The following is an 18,319-nucleotide window of genomic DNA, read 5'->3' on the forward strand; positions in this document are numbered from 1 at the left end:
TCTCATTCAATAGCAATACATTCATTCCAACACTTTTCTAACTTCTTAATGTCCTGCTTGTAGAAGGATTTGTTTTTTATATCATATTTTGAGGCTTTACATTCTGCCAATGCTTCTTCATTTGTGCAGAATTTCTCACCGGCGAGGATTTTTTTTTCAGTTCAGAGAATAGCCAATTACTGTAGTCACTGGGGGCTAGATCAGAACTAAACGGTGGATGAGGTTCTAAGTGTATTTTTTTCAAATTTAACCATTTTGTCATATGAATAACCTCGACGCTTTGAATAAAGAACGTGTGCATCCTTTCTGCTGTCTTCTCATTGGTACAAGCAGCTTTATCATCAAATTTGATATCTTCACTAGCATCACCTCCTAACCTTTTTAACATATTATTGACAACAACGCCTCCACAGCAGAAAGTGTTGGTTTCAGGAACCAGCATCCATAGCAGAAAGTTGGGTAGAACGGAATCCATTTACAGGTACTGGTATGAAAAACGGTATATTTATGCGAGTGTTTTTTTTATGACGACAACATATAAATCTGTTTGTTAAAATAAATGGATCATCAAAGCATAACATTCGAAAAATATTACGTATAACCGATACACTGAAGAAGGATGTAAATAACATTCCGAAATACGCGTATCTGTATTGTAACGTTTGTAATGCTTCATTAAAGTATAGTGACTTTGTGAAAGTGTAATAACGTGACAGTGAAATAGTGGAATTAAATTGTACATAAATAGTGACACTATTGAAAATATTCCGCTAACAGCTCCAAGTGATAAATAGTATTACGTATAATTTTCATCTAGAAACATCAAAAGGCGACAATTATTCGGATTATTGCCTTTCTCATTAACATTTCACGAGAAATCGATGCAAGTTTATATTGGACATTTTGAATAACTTTTTTCTTAGTTGGAATCGGGAGACTGTCGAAGTTGCAGTAAGTTTTTGAGGCCATTAACACTCACCAACTCGGCGCTGTTGTAGAACTGCAACTCAATCTCAATCTCAGGGTGGCGGAAATGGTAAACGCGTATACACGGATTGCATAAGAACGTAGGTTCGAGTCCTGCATCTGAGCGTTTCTTTTTCCAAAAAATCTTCTTTTTCGTGAGTTTGTCATTTATTATATATGACTGGATTGACTACCTACATAATGGCCTTTCCGTTTTCAATTTGTCTAGCAACTTTTCTCATATCATCTAACGTGGACGTGTCCTCGATCTTCTTTCGGTTCGTGCCCACGCTCTTTCGCTAATCGATTGTTTGTTCAATGATAGTTCGAAGTGACAACTAGACAATATTAATATTATCGCCCTCACCTCCCTATCTCCCCCCCCCCCCTCCCCAAAACAAATGTAACGACTGTTTCATTGGTTTGTCATGTTTAATCTGGTCAATAGAATGACACAAATATTTATTTGATTGCACTTTGCTCCCGGCAGCGTAAAATTTACTACAAATAAAGGCCACCGATATTCATCTGGGCCGGGACCGGCACACGGCATTAAATTAATCAACCTCCAGAAATATCATCAACACTATTGACACAGATGAAGTGAACGATAACACAGGAAGCAAAGTAAATTCAACGGCTCGGAAGCCGCTCAATTCGTGGGGAATAAAATCATGTAAATAGCCACATGGAGAGAAAGACACGGAGAGAGAGATGGGGTTGGTATGTCGGTGATAGTGCTGTATTTATTCATGGAAACAACGGTTATTATCGGGTAAATCGAAGCGTGAACCGGAAAAAAATCCTGGGAAAAAATGGGCCCATAGAAAAATGTCCTTCTCTCGATGAACAGTGTGTCAGTCAATGATGATGACGATAGTACGCAAGAATGCTTCACGTAATGAATGCCGGTCCTGGTCAAGGGGGGGAGGGGGGTAGGGAGGTAGTACATATTTGCATTGCATTGGCCTATGAATACACGATCATAATATTAATCTACATAAAGCCAATTTGGTGGCTGTTTGACGATGAATGTGATGTTTTTTATGGTAATGAATCTGAAATTGATGATTGTTGCACGAACCGAAGAGCAATCGAAACGATTCTGTCATTTGTCAATTTGGTGGAGAGAAATGTGATGTTATGTCAAACATTTCATTTGTTCCCGAAAATGAAATTGCATATTTAGTACCTTTTAATTTTGTGCAAACTCTATTCTGAAACCATTTCGAAGAAACGGCGAAATTATTCTTATAGAAACGATTTTCTCTTCCGTTTCCTTCAACCTTAATTTCGCCAGCAAAACGCAATCGCCGACGGTGCAAATGTTTCTCGTTCAACCGAGTGTTCCTTTCTCCAACAGGCAGATGTGTTGATTCGAATACACTTCCAACTGGTTTCGGATTTTTTTTTCCTTCAACCGGACGAAAGGAAAATTTCCGAGTTGATTCACCTTTTGACTGAGCAAAGTAATTTTGCACCCCATCTGAGTGGAGGGGAACGATAAATAAAACTTACCACTAATTCCTAGTGCCGATGATGATGATGATGATGATGGTGATGATCGATAGAAAATCAATCATGCCCCTTTTGATTTCGCCTGTTTATCGAACCACTTGTGCTCTCCTTCGAACGAAAGAAAGTACACTTGAGAAAAGTTTGCGATTTATCGGCTGATGAGGTTCTGCTATTTTGTTCCTTCGGGAGAGGTCGGAGCTTCTAGTGTTCCGTAGCACTGGAGTTGGTACTGCATTTTTTGTTAGGATTGGTTTGATTTTCAGTTTTGTTTGTAAACAATTGTTCTTTTACTAGATAAGACTCAACAAAAGTAGTACCCGAAAATATTTTGCCATTATAAATGCCTTACTTTTCTTCACTATACGGGGCCGAGTGTCAAAATAGCCGTGTAACCTTTTTCTATCATAAGTTTGAACGATAATAACTTAGCCATTCGTTGCTGGATTGATAAAATTTAACAACCTATCGATTCGGAACCATTTAACTGAAACATGTATGGCAACGTCGTTCCAATATTATTTTGAATAATAGGTTTAAATCGACCCATGTTTCCCCGAGCCAATCATAGCATATCATCATCCGTTTGATTTCTCTCGCACGGTCGACGGTTTCGATCGTTTCTCTACATCTCGAAATTCATTTCAGTTGCAGTTCTGCTTCGGTTGGCTTAGGGCATATTCAGTAGTGTTCCAGTTCTAGATGCATAATTTATGGCAGTTTTAAAATTTCAATCTGGATTTTATAACAAGAAAAACTGGCAGCCCCAGCAGTGTTTTATTTGTGTTTCAAATATAGAAAAAATAGAACGGCAACGTATACCAGTTTTAAATTTTACAGTAGAACTGTTCGAAATAATAAAACTAAAACGGCTTGCTGGAGATACGTTTGTTCCAGTTTCTGTTCTATTCTAGGTCTCCCTTATAAATAAAACTTCAAGCTGCAAATTTGCTCTTAGGGAGGCTTCGCGTCATACACTAAGCAGGGTTGTTACGAAAAATTTCAAAATCAAAACGCGCGAAATCCGCGCGAAGTCGAAAACTAAAACGCGCGATATTCATGCAAAGCATTACATTACTATTTTTATGCAGGTGATAATTTCCGCAAAACTTTAAAATCCACTTAAATATCATTTAAAAATCTGCGAAAATTTGTCATATAAACACAACAAACAACACGTGACTTTGAAAAATAACATGAAAACGAATTTATTTTTAATCTCCATCTTAGTGAATTTATACTCTCTTATGTATCGAAAATGATGAAGTAAACTAAGTGCTAACAATTGTGATTTTATAAGAAGATGAACAGATTCCAGTGAAGCTTTTCCTTCTCGGTAAGATTTACTCTTTTAATTTCAGTTTCAACTATCTATCACCTCCTGATCAGCTTTTGTTCTCTAAGACAGTACCTTCTCAGGATTATACTCTGAATGTCTTTCTTTTCCTCCTCATCTTTTATTCTTTTATTTGGAGCAGAGTAAGTTTCTGTCAGACTTGCTCTCCAGGAGGCATAAACCTTCTCATCTTTTGCATCAACAAATTACAATCATCATAATGATACATTTCCTTAAATTTAGTGCTTCTATAGTAACTACGACGTCGAATGTCTAATTGTAACAATGGCAAAATGGCTCGGAGCAATAGTTTCGCGAATGAAGTAGGTTTGCCATAAAACTAGCTTTACAAACATCGCGACGGACAAATAATAAATCGAGACCAATCAGTTTGCAGCGGTTATGATAACTCGATAAATTTAAAGGCTGCTTCCATGGAAGATATCGGAGAGTGAATCGGACAAAATTGCATTGAATAGCTCAAATGCGTTGGATACCATTTTGGTAACAAGGTGACCAGATAACAGCAGCATATTTGAGAGTTGAGCGAACTATAACGCAACCCAGAGGATACAAGCAATGCACATCAGAGAATAAATAATAATAGAGGCTTAATAACTAAGAGGCTTTGGAGATAGTAAATTCTATGTGCTCCTTAAAATTTAAGTTGGTATCCAGAAGAACACCCAGGTCCTTAACAGACGATGCGTGTTCGAGAACAGTTTGTGAAATATTATAGTCGAACTTGAATACAGACTTTTTGCGACTAAAAGAGATGACGAAGCAATTAGTGGCATTTAAACCATTTTGTTGATGTTACACCAATTAGTTAAATTATCCAACTGTTCTTGCAGGAACTCTGGGTCAGCTGCAAATTTGATTATATGAAATATTTTAAAGTCATCGGCGAACGATAGTTTCATACACTTGGATCGTTGAGATACAGTAAAATTATAAACGATCCAACTAGACTTTCATGGCGAACTACAGAGGTAACAGCAAAGGTTATATATAAAGAAGGTATGATGAAGATAGTGTGGGGTTACTAAATTTGTGGAAGTTGAACATTTTGGCATGAATCCATGCTGAGTCTCTGATTTGTAATCAGAGCAACTATGTGTTATAAAATCCTGAACTATAATTTTCGATACAGCACACAAAGCAGCAATTCCACGATAGTTGGATACTTTGTTCTTGTTCACATAGGACTTCTTCCATATTGCAGGAAAAATTCCATAACGCAAAGAACAATTAAAAATATTGGATAGTGGAATTAACAATCTATTAGAACAATTTCTTATCACCACGGATGGAATACCGCCGGATTCAGTACTAGATGAACGTTTTAACCTTTGTCTTGAATACGACTTACTTTATTATGGGGCGTCTTTTCAGAATTTATCCTCTGAGAGAGTGATAAGTTTTTGATCGTGAATATCTCTTGTTGTATCCAACGAATCAACATAATTTTTGCTACACGCCATCGGAAATATGATCACAATTTAATAATAAAGTTTTCAGTTGTGTGACATAATCTCAAATAATTCAAAATTAAACTTTTCTGAAATGTTTGGTATAAACGAGTATCGAAGAGGATAATTCATAAGGCGCGTTTGCCTTGCTCGTATTTTTAAAGCTCATAGCTCAGTGATCTGTGAAAGGATTTATATAATCTAACTACCAATAGAATCGAAATTGTTCAACTTAAACGTGTATAGCAAAAGCATTGAAGTATTTCAATAGTACACTATTGAAAAATCTGTCTCATTTAACCCATGTCAACACCAGCCAATCAGAACGCGTTCTGAGGAAAAGAACAAAATATCTGCTGCTGTACAACAAATCGTTCAAGAAAAATGTTCTGAAAGGCAGGAATAAATCCCGTACAGCACCCTGATAGTTTCTTTTAATAAATTATGCAAATCCGAAATGGAATAATCGAAATTAAAATTCTGTATGCTGCTATTTTTATAGCCGTTAGGACCGCCCATTAGTGAAAAAGCTACAAACGAAATCACGTAACAAGAAAGCTCCTAACAAAATTTGGATTCTATCGCCACTGCGAGCAGATGTATTTTGTGTCGTTTGCAAAGCTAGTTTCGCTTCCGACAAGAGCGATTACGTCACAGCTGTCAGTCATTTGCATTGGTGAAAAAGCAACGGTGAAGAGCATTACACAAAATCAGCCGTTCTAATGGCTCTAAAAGTTTTCTAAAGAACTATTTGGATTTGTTGTTCGCAAATCAAAGGTAAATATCCTCAGTTTAGTGCAAATCTAGAACAGCTTGGTTAGATTTGTGCACTTTTTGCTGTGTGAAATTCACAGTAATCGAGATCAAATGAAGCCTTACATGTTTTTGCGAAAAATGTTCCAGAGTTTAATGTCGCAGAGAATTACGTAATTTGACCCTTCTGAATGCTAGAAACGAATCCCTATAGCATATTCGTTCAATAAATTAGGCCTATTGTATCATTGATCAACCCAGCGAATTATTGTTTTCTTTATTGGAAGATTATAATCGGTTGTAAACGCTACACCTACACCAACCATATCAGTATCGCACCCACGTACAACAGTTCAGCCTGGAATTAGATGACGGAAGTCAGCGGCATCCATCGGAATTCGAATTCAACTCATCACTCTCCATTACAAACGCTTTCATAAAAGGTTCTTTTCAGAGCCACCATTATTTTATTATAAAGAACTATACCGGTTATTTTATAATATTTGTGTTTCAGAAGGTTAAATGTGACTAATCTGTTCTTTAGTTTAGGTCCATCGTTTCAAATTCTACATACAATTTCATACAATTAATCAACTAATTGATATTCGGAAGTGTTAAGGAACATGTCAGTTGTTTTCGTATTCACGACATCCAGTTATGTCTCTGACATTACCCACCCGCCTCTTTAATTTAAAAATAACACTTAAAACTCAAATATCTCAAAATGAATTTTTGATTTTTGCCTTTCTCATATAGAAAGGTTATGCAATCACTGTGAAAACCGACTTTTGATCTGAGGCCCGGAGGGCCGAGTGTCATATACCATTCGACTCAGTTCGTCGAGTACGCAAAATGTCATTGTGTGTGTATGTGTGTGTATGTGCGTATGTGTGTATGTAACGTTTTTTTTTGCACTAACTTTTCTCGGAGATGGCTGAACCGATTTTCACAAACTTAGATTCAAATGAAAGGTCTTGTGGTCCCATACAAAATTCCTGAATATTATTTGGATCCGACTTCCGGTTCGGGAGTTATGGGGTAAAATGTGCAAAAAAAAAAGAAAATATGTGTTCTAACTTTTCTCATAGATGGCGCGACCGATTCTCATAAACTTAGGTTCAAATGAAAGGTCCTGTGGTCCCATACGGAATTCCGACTTCCGGATCCGGAAATATAGGGTAAAGTGTGTTAAAAATTTTATACCATCACTGAATAGGGCGAAACACCATAAAAAGTTTTCTAAATCGACCTCAAATCTTCTCCATTTGATAGTTTTTATCAGTAGACAAACCGATTTCGGTAATTCTTTCAAGAATCTAAGAATATTATTTCTAAGAATACCACAGTATTATATATGATAGTATGATTGATATGAGAAAGCCATCATCACACCAATGAATTAAAACAGGTTTTTCAAATTAGTTTTTCAACATTTGTTTCGAGTAGTTTTTGGAACTGTTACCGAATAATTTTCAAAGCAGTTTTCTAGCAGTCTTTTGAGCAGTATTTAAGTATTTTTTTATTAATTTTCGAATAGTTTTTTGAGTAATTTTCGGGCAGCTTTTAAAGCAGCTTTTTAGGCACTTTTCAAACAGTTTTCAAACAGTTTTTTCGAGTAGTTTTTAGAGCAATTTTCGAGCAGTTTTTTAAGAAACTTTTAGAGCAGATTTCAAGAAGTTCTTTTTTAGTAGTTTTTAAAGTTTATTCGAATAGTTTTAGAACAATTTTAAGCAGTTTTTTTTTCTAATTTTTGAACAGTTTCCAAGCAGTTTTTACGAGTAGTTTTTGGAGCAACTTTCGAGCAGTCTTTTTTTTAGCAGTCATTGGTACAGTATTCCGAACTGCTTTCGAGCAGATTTTTTGTACACTTTTCAAGAAGTTTTCCGAATAGTTTTCAAGCAGTTTTTTCAAGCAATTTTTAGGGCAGTTTCTAGCAGTCTATCGAGTAGTTTTTTAGCAGTCTGTAGAACAGTTTTTTTTCAATTTCAAGCAGTTTTTCAAGTAGTTTTCGAGTAGTTTTTTTCGAATAATTTTCATAGCTGCTTTCTAGCAGTCTTTCGAGCAGTTTTCAAACGGTTTTTTGTCAGTTTTCAAGCAGTTTTTCGAGTAATTTGCGAGCAGTTTTCAGAACATCTTTATTAGTTTTTTTAGCAATTTTCAGAGTAGTTTCATAGCGGACTTCCGAGCAGTTTTTTAAGCCAATTCACCGACGAAACGATTACAGCTCTAGCCGCTGGTTGAACAATTATTTACGACCAACGGAGCGGAAAAAGTTTTCTATCAGTTTTCAAGCATTTTTAGAACAGTTCTTTAGAATTTTCACGAGTAGGTTTTGGAGCAGTGTAGCAGAGTCCGCTTGAGTATATTGAATACCGATCAGCTATCGATTCTATGATAACTAACAGGACAATCCAGAACTATTGGCGATTTGTTGATGGATTTGCCATATTTAACTTGTTTCGAAAGTATTTCTCCAATATTGTACACACTAAGATACAATTCCGTTGTTCGGTAATTTTTTTGACGTAAAATTTCGGTAATCAATAGAAATTTCCGATATTTCGGTACATGAACGTCATTTTACAAAAATTAGGCCAATTTTTACCGGACGATCAGTTTTCATTACAGAATTCTGTGAACAGATATACAATTCATACGGTAAATCTGAATAGTCGCCGAGTACGGTAAAACCCATACCGTCCGTATGGTAAAATAATCCAATAACCGAACTTCTGTAAATACTGATTGTCGTGAAAACTAACTGTCAAACAGTTGATAAAATTTTCAGTAAGTGTCTTTTTATTACCCAAACGAAAAAAATCTTGTAGAGTTCATCGAATGGATTGAGGTACAGGTGCTAAAGTTTTTAAAACATTAGAACCTCTAAAATCTTTTTGTTTACTTATAGGCAGAACATAATTTTGTATCACTTGTCCACTTACTGCCTACACAAACCGATCGAGAGTAATTTCTGGTGGACTCGACGGATTGTGCAGTGTTTTGGAAGGTGCTCATAATTCCGGTCAGCCGTAACATTTGACCCTGTTTTTCGTGGAATAAAACCACGGCCGTAACAGGTTGAAAGAATTTTAACCAAAGGAAAATAAACAAAAAGTTACCGAACAATCAGTTAAATCCATTTGGGTTACAGTTTACGGTAGTTGTTTGACAGTTGAGCAATTACCGAACGATCGGTAATCAATTTAATTACCGAACTGATTACCGAACGTTCAGCTGTTGAAAATTCGGTAAAAAATTACCGACTTCTGCGAAATTTTCTAAGAGTCGCATAGTATTGGCATTGAAAACGGTTGAAATTCGATTCGCTATCCACTCGACTAGTAGTTATTTGGTGCAGTGCGGCGCGCTATGCCAAATATGACGCTTAATTTAAATTCATCTCCGAATCACCTAGTTAGAAGTGTTTAAAATTACGATAATTCTGAGAATGACATTCAAGATTCACCAACCAGTAGGTTTGGACACATTTAACTCAAACAAGTATAGCTGAAGTATTTGCTATTTATAATAAGTACTTACAATAGTCCATCAGAGTACGTGAACCAGCTTGATGACTGAATGTCAATCATCATTTTTGTCGATACTATTTCAAATCTCTACACATGGAATGAGTCCGACGAGCAAGTTTGAAACCTTGATATTACAAGTCACTGTTAAACCCAAATTAGCGACTTCCACTCAATCGAGGTTATTGAAAATTCTTACAACATTATTATTTCTAATTCAATAAAATTAACTCTAGAATACTAGATAGTGTTTCGATTTTAAATCTGTTGATGAGAGAGTTTTAAAATTGTATTTTTAATGTCATCAAGATCGGTCGTGCCTCGCACTCAACCTTGTAATTATTTTTATCAAAAAATAGATTGTTGATTTCGAAAATTTTTGCAGTTAGTTTTAATGATGGCCACGATAAAACTCGTCTATTTGATGAATTTCTGGCTGCACTGACCCTTCAAAGCTAGATTTTTTAAAGCGACTCTCAAGCCGCTTTTATTACATTAAAGATACTTACGTTAAAACGAATTCAACACATGGGCCTAACATATAGATGGCGCTGATTTTAATTCAGTCACATTTTTTCAGTTAATAGTTTGTGAGTCATTGTGCGAAAAGTGACGCTACTTTTGTTATTTTCACAGCAATGGATCCAAAACAATTTTGTGTTTTAATTTTACACTGCTTCTTGATGGGAAAAATGCCGTTTAGGTGAAGTGGCTTGAAAAATGTTGTGGAGACTCCGCTCCATCAGAAACAACAATAAAATGTTGGTTTGCTGGTTTCAAACGTGGTCGTAGAGACACCGATGATGCAGAACGCAGTGGACGTCCAAATGAGGCGGAAAAATGAGGCCATAAAACATTTAAAAAATCCACAAAATCGTTTTGAATGATCGAAAAGTGAAGTTGTTGTTCGCTGACATTATAACGATATCAAAAGAACGCGTTGGCTCTATATTGCATGAACATTTGACTATGAGAAAGCTCTATAAAAAGTTCAAAGTGGGTGCCGCGTTTACTTACTGTTGATCAAAAATGAGAACGTCGATACGTGACAATGTGTCCATATGCGACAGTGGATGAAACATGGATTCATCTCTTCACTCCGGAATCAAAACGATCGTCTACTGACTGGACAGCAACTGGTGAGCCTCGTCCAAAGCATCCGAAAGCACAACAATTGGCTGGAAAGGTTATGGCCTCGGTATTTTGGGATGTGCGTGGTGTAATATTTATCGACTATCTTGAGAAAGAAAATACAACAAAAATAGAGCATTTAAAGGCTGAAAAGTTCGTATCGTTTGATAGAAACACACATTTTTTTGCCAAAATTCGTTTTTAGTATTCAACATACTTGCCATCAGAGGCGATACAGCGATTATAGCGATCTTCCAACTTTTTCGATACCATTTTTGTAGTACGATTTGTCCTTTGCCTCAAAATAAGCCTCAGTTTCAGCGATTACCTCTTCATTGGTTCTAAATTTTTTACCAGCGAGCATTCTCTTGAGGTCTGAGAACAGGAAAAAGTCACTGGGGGCCAAATCTGGAGAATACGGTGGATGAGGGAGCAATTCGAAGCCCAATTCGTTCAATTTCAGCATGGTTTTCATCGACTTGTGACACGGTGCATTGTCTTGATGAAACAAAACTTTTTTCTTCTTCAAATGAGGCCGTTTTTTTTTAAATTTCGTCCTTCAAACGCTCTAATAACGCTATATAATAGTCACTGTTGATGGTTTTTCCCTTTTCAAGGTAGTCGATGAAAATTATACCATGCGAATCCCAAAATACAGACGCCATAACCTTACCGGCCGATTGTTGAGTCTTTCCACGCTTTGGGTTCGGTTCATCGCGTGCAGTCCACTCAGCTGACTGTCGATTGGACTCCGGAGTGAAGTGATGGAGCCATGTTTCGTCCATTGTTATATATCGACGAAAAAAATCGGTTTTATTTCGATATAACAGCTGCTCAGAATCATCAATTCGTTGTTGTTTTTTGATCGATTGTGAGCTCACGCGGCACCCATTTTGCACAAAGCTTTCTCATATCCAAATATTCGTGAATAATATGTCCAACACGTTCCTTTGATATCTTTAGGGTGTCAGCTATCTCGATCAACTTCACTTTACGGTCATTGAAAATCATTTTGTGGATTTTTTTCACGTTTTCATCGGTAACAGCCTCTTTTGGACGTCCACTGCGTTCATCGTCTTCGGTGCTCATATGACCAGTACGACATTTTGCAAACCACTTACGAATTGTTGCTTCGCCCGGTGCAGAGTCTGGATAACACTCGTCAAGCCATTTTTTGGTATCGGCGGCACTTTTTTTCATCAAAAAGTAGTGTTTCATCAACACACGAAATTCCTTTTTTTCCATTTTTTTCACAATAACAAAAGTAGCTTAACTCAAAATGCAATATCTCACAAACTAATAATCAGACAGCTGTCAAATTTATACACGTATCTTTTGAAGGTTGGTACTAACTGAACATGGTATGGATTTAATTCTAGTGGCGCCCTCTCATAAAAATGATACGAACTTTTCAGCCGATCTGTTAAATAATAAACAGTATCTATAGCAATGTTGATTTTCTGCTTGGAGCGTTGCCAGTTTTATGAATATTCTTGAAGAGTACATTGTCACTATGACAGTGTAGCTTGGCCTCATATTGTAAAACATGTCCACGAAAATTCATCAGAGCATTCCGTATTATAATTTGTATTTGTTAAAATGTTAGAGCGGCACTGGAATGATTGCGATGCTCCTGATGGAGATTACGTTGGTTAGTTTTGAACCGAAAATATCGTGTTCTCTTTGTTAGGTCCGGGACTTGTCAGCCCATGTGTTATAGTCTCTTTTGGCGCTCATAGCGGCAGGATCGCCAGTGCGATATTCTATTAATCGCAGACAGGAAGATATATACGACGACACGACCAGGCACTCTGGAGAAAAACCGACTTGAAAAATGTCCATTGACGATTTACTATCAGTTACCAAAAATTGAGCGATCCCTCGCTAATGATGAAAATAATGTTTTGGAGCAACACTGTTCAGTTGCTACAAACTAGTTGCCAAGGAGTTCTAATACAAATAAACAAACAGTTTGATAAATTTGCGGAATCGTTCGTTTGATTTTGATGATTGCGGATGATTTATTATATCACAAAGGCAGGTTATAAACAGGCCAAATAAAGCAATGAGCGTTCACATTTTTGTTGGACCGATATGTGTGTATTTAAAATTATCTCCGTGGACCGTGTCTGACTGTGCCTTCGTCTTATCGGATGTAAATATCAAGAATTAGCATTGGGAAATGGCTTGAAAGATTTCAAAATCTTGATTTCATCCCTATTTTCGATGCTGACGATAAGTTGTACAAATTTCAAATAGTCAATGTCGGAATTTTTAAATGCCTTACCGGTATCAATTCTCAATCCATTCACTTTTAGACGTTAGATATGTACGATACTTCGCTGGATAGTTAGGATGGGAGTTAGAGGACTAATAATTGTTTGAAAGCGTGTAGGCGTAATACTTCGAAAGTTAATAAATTGAGGATTTATCAAGAAAGGTTATTAGACTAATGCGAATGTCTTGGGTTGTTATAATAAAATGTAAATAATAAAAGTAAAAAACGAAAAAACTCTTTAAAATCTCACATTCTTTATTTTCGTGTTTATTGTTTAATGTTTATACGACTGGCGAGATTTTATATATAGGGTTTTAATTAGTAATACATGTTCTAGTGAGATTAAAAGCTAATGCTTTATGGGGAAATATTCCTGAATCAGTTGTTTCAGATTGAAAGAAGCCTCAAAAATGATCGTTATAATGACTGGCTATCATCACAAGACTTTCACAGAAAACGTAGTCCAATCGTAACTCGACCAGTTCCTCCGTTAAGATCTTCACGACTCAAATTATTCGCTCAATTTTCTTGGAAAACTATTCCTAGAGAAAAAAAACATTTCCTTTCGTTCCAATACTGATAATTTTAGATATTTTTCCGGTGTCAACAATCACGTTTGGTTCCAATATAACAACATTGATAGCTAAGGTTCTGGTAACTGTTATTCGAAATCAACAATTTTAAGCTTTTGTTGCCAGTTTCAACAATTTTCTAAGCGATTTCATTTTGACATTACCAGTTATTGAGGGGTATATAAATTTGCGATACAGTTTTGATAGACGAGTGGCAGGTCGTGTCGTCGTATATACCTTCCAGCACTCGTACACACCGTTTACACGCTGAATTAGACAAAAACTTAAAAAAATAGAATTGTTGTGTACTCAACAAGTACCTAGCTTAGTAGGCTGATTACAGTAACCACGTGATGGTATGGCTTCTATAGCAACGCTAGTTTTTGAAGCGTTTCTAGAAACTTTTCAGAGCCAAAGGCATCATCCTAAACTTATCCAGAATAGCAAAGATTGTTGCTTTAGGACTCAATTATGGCTTCCATTTGGTTCGGGAATCATTGATTTCTCTTCAGAGTATAAAAACAACGCCAACCCGGACCAGCCAACTGTGAATATTTGTGTTTAAATCCCCGAATTTATTCAAGCAATCCCTGGAGTGCAGTGATTGGATAAAAAAGGTGTGGATTATGGCAACGGTGCTAATAAAACCCTTCAACTTCATCATCGTTATTCCACACGAGAAGCTTTACGGAAGAAAGTAAAATAAGTAAAATATATCATAAGCTCTTCCCTTTTGCTAATCCCACCGAAACTCGAATCCCAAACACCCGCGCACTAAATTGTTTCACGGCAAGAAGAGCGTAACTAGGATTTCCCGTATCATCGCACTGACAGGTAGTAAGGAGCAGGAGTTTGTATGTGTGTGTGCGTGTTTTTGTAACTGTGTTTCTGCATTGATCCATCATCCATGCGGCGGGCGCGAGGAAGCAGGATTTCATTAAGTATCGCTCCCGGCGGCTGGCTGCCTGTCGCAAACCCCACCGACGAACCGACGTCGATCGAAAGTTTCCTCTGCTACACAAAACACAACCCGTCAGACAGGTACCATCTAATGAAATCGATTTTCTTCCTCGGCGAGCGTGTTCCGGAAAAGTTTCACCGGTTGTCGCACTCTCCCGGTTACGAACCGGTGGGGGGAAACTTTGGCTGCAATGCCCCGACAACGATGATGTTGATGATGCTTCTGATGTAGTTCTAAACACAAGGATATTGCCGAAAGGAAATAGTTGGATGTTCGTTCATCAGCTCATGAGAGCAGGATTTGCTTTTCCTTGTCCTTCTTCTTCGTTGTTGTCTTCAACCACAACTGAATGAGTGAGTGCTAGGAATGATGAGGTTACATATTGGAAGCATCCTTCGCCATTAGGAGTTTTTTTTGTTGCTGTTGTCCTTTGCTCGCTTGCTTTCGGTAGCCGATGGAAACAGATTTACACGTCGTTCCCCGGGATGATGCTCAAGATGAAGATCAATGTGTTGTTTCGGAAGGGGGGGGGGGGGGAATGTTTCAATCGTTGAAAACTGTGTTTCACAGTTTCGGAACCCTTCGACACGGTTCGATGCGGCGATGTTCCAATTCCCAAGCACCGACGGGCAGGTTGTAAACGAACATTCTCCGGTCGTCGGAGAGAAATGGTGCAATAACCTACTTCCATTGAGTGGAACTAATCTTCACAGTCCGTCAAGTCATAATCCGACCCGACAGCGCACAAGCCACCGAAGGCACACAGAAAAACTAACCAGCAGCTAGTTGCCGGCAAACGTCTATTTCCGAGACTAATCCTCTTTGCATTGGCCAACGGCTTCGTAAACAACAGGCCTATCTTCGGTTCTACATTGTGTAGGCAGGCAAGCTAGTAAAATAGTATAGTATTCCTTTGAGTTCTAATCATCTCGAGATATCAGCAACAACGTTGAAGGCTTATTCTAGCGTAAAAACAACGTCAAGTCCGCCTCGCGTCCGGACGCTGCGAGTCGGGTTTTATGCCGCTTCTCCATCCATCGATGGTCCTTGGTTCTTGGGCTGGAGGGGGGGGTGGGGGGGGGGGGGGGAACGGTTTGTACTAGGCGTGGAAAAACCGACTTTGTTACGTTGCTCAAATTGGATCCGGAATTAATATCCTGCACTGGAACAGAATCCAATACCACTTGACAAAGCATCCTAATATCCTAGTTCTGGATTCCGGGTTTTTCCTTTATGCTGCTCATGATTTGTTAACAATCACGCGGATGAAGAGGATCAAAAGATATCGGTTTTTCCTGACATACAGTCAGACAGTCAAACGTCAAACATCAAACGTCAAATGTTAACGGAACATATAAATCCTGTGTTTATTCAGCTAATGAGGTTTCCGGAGTCAAAAAATTAGAACAATTGTAACAATTGTCGAAGAGATTGCGAATGAGCATCAACAATCAAGAAAAGAAATTTGTTCTCGCAGGCTTAATAAAAGTATGTATTTATTTTGCACTAATAAATTGTTATCTTTTATTTCACCTACATTAACTTTTACTTTATTAAACACGTACTTCAATTATGTGGCGTTTTGCACTATTGCTAGTTGCCAGCAGAGCTGCTAAATGTCACTATCAACTAGCAACTTTGCACGACGAAGATTGGAAAATTTATGTCACTGGACTGCTGCCAACCAGGCTCTACCAACACGCTTAAAAATAGTTACTCAAAAATGAGTAAGATCTCACTCATCTACAGAAAAAGTGGAACAACTCTAATTTAGAGTAACTCCGAAGTTACTCAAATTTGAGTTCTTCCACTGGAAACGATATTTGGGTAAAATCTACTCATTTACTGAGTAATACTTTATTCGTACATGTACAAAAATAGAGTAACTATCACTCAAATTTTGTGTGAAATTTTATTTCACATATAGCAAATTTGCAAAAAAATTGGTCCTTTTCTGAGTGTATTGTATTAAAATGTTAAATAATTGAACTCAATACTATATCAAGTGGTGGTCGCTTGGAGTAGTGTGTTATGCTCAGGCACCAATCATACACTTATTCCTCATAAATGACATTTGAGCATATTCGTTTCCATTCTAAAGCACAACACGAAGCTGATCATTCCGGTTTTGCAGACACAACACCGTTTGTGTTGATCGACTCACCCTCGAAATACGCGTCTCACTAACAAAAAATACAACCTGTTACTACAAATGGTTATTACAACTTTTAGACTTATCGCGAATGCGAATAGTAACTATAAAACGAGATTTTGCGTTAAACTCAAATTTAGAGTAGGAGTTACTCAATATCATTGATGATAACTACTCAATTTTTGACGTTTCCATGTATCATTTGAAAATGAGTAACTAGTACTCAAACTTTGAGTAACTTTTTCTAAGCGTGAATCATGATATATTGAGTGTCTGAGAGACGATCTGTCATAACTTAAATTCTCTTGATATTATACTCACCAGGACGCTCATTGATTGCCGATGCGATTGATATTATCTTCATTTCTCCTGTCATCCTGTCCTGCTTCTTTACGATGTGACTAAATATTAATCAAGCAGCATAAACATTGAATTAAATGCATTTACACCAATAAACTCCGAAATCCGATGACTTTTTGCAACGAACAATGAACTTTATCAATTTATGTTTATGTTAGTACTCTCATGGAATTTTTTTACTTCAACAGGGAATAGGAGAATGAGAGAGAGAACAAAATGCGTCACCTGTCTTTGACTGAGTATACTTCTACTTGGTCATTGAACTATCGAGTATCTCATTTGCAGAGATGCCAGGTAAAAATTTCAAATATCTGCAGACAGGGTCTGCAGTCAGCAAGTATGTCTTGCTGGCAGCAATTTCTCTTGGCGAGCAAAAAAAAAAAAAGGTCGCGGAAATTTCAAAGTCTGTAAATATAGACGAAAGTCAGCGAGAATTTCAAAAGACTGCACAAGTCTGCGGGAATTTCAAAAGTCTGCACAACAAAAAATGTCTGCAGCACTATACCCCAAATCTGCAGATTTACAGACAAATCTGCAGACCTGGCATCTCTGCTTATTTGACAGACGCTTTAATCGTACCGATTACAGTTGACGATGATTTTAGTCAGTCTGTCAAGATCATTTGACATGACTGACAATTTGCAGCTCTGGTTGCCAGCATGCTGGTGCTAGTATACTGACACGTCAGCAGCTGGCAATGTTTACACTATTGCTGGTGATTTATTCGTGGTAAAATTTGTAAAAATTTTAAACAACGATGAAGTATATCTTTTAAGTACTTAAATGATTATTCTCATTTTTTTTATATTGACCCACACAGAAAGTAAAGATGAAACTTACACGACATGTAAACCGATACTACTATGAAATAGACATCAGTTGAAACGAAAATTTGATTTAAAACCATGATTAATGTAAAATTACATTAAAATTCATTTAGTTTTTTCATTGAACAAGACTGTATATTTACAAATCGCTTCGTTTTGTAATGTAAATTTCCATTCAATTGCCTGTTTCAAATATGTGCATGAAAATAAATGTAAAATCACAAAATATTTTTATCTGTGCACATAACGCGAACGAATGCTTTTAACTTAGAGAAACATGAAATAAGAACAAGTACAATATTTTCGTTCCGTCGCCATCGAGCTTCATCGAGCTGAGCAATCTCCCTCTCTCTCTCTCTCTCTCTCTCTCTCTCTCTCTCTCTCTCTCTCTCTCTCTCTCTCTCTCTCTCTCTCTCTCTCTCTCTCTCTCTCTCTCTCTCTCTCTCTCTCTCTCTCTCTCTCTCTCTCA

The sequence above is a fragment of the Malaya genurostris genome, chromosome 1 (genome assembly GCF_030247185.1).
Source record: "Malaya genurostris strain Urasoe2022 chromosome 1, Malgen_1.1, whole genome shotgun sequence".
In the NCBI taxonomy this organism is placed as follows: Eukaryota; Metazoa; Arthropoda; class Insecta; order Diptera; family Culicidae; genus Malaya; species Malaya genurostris.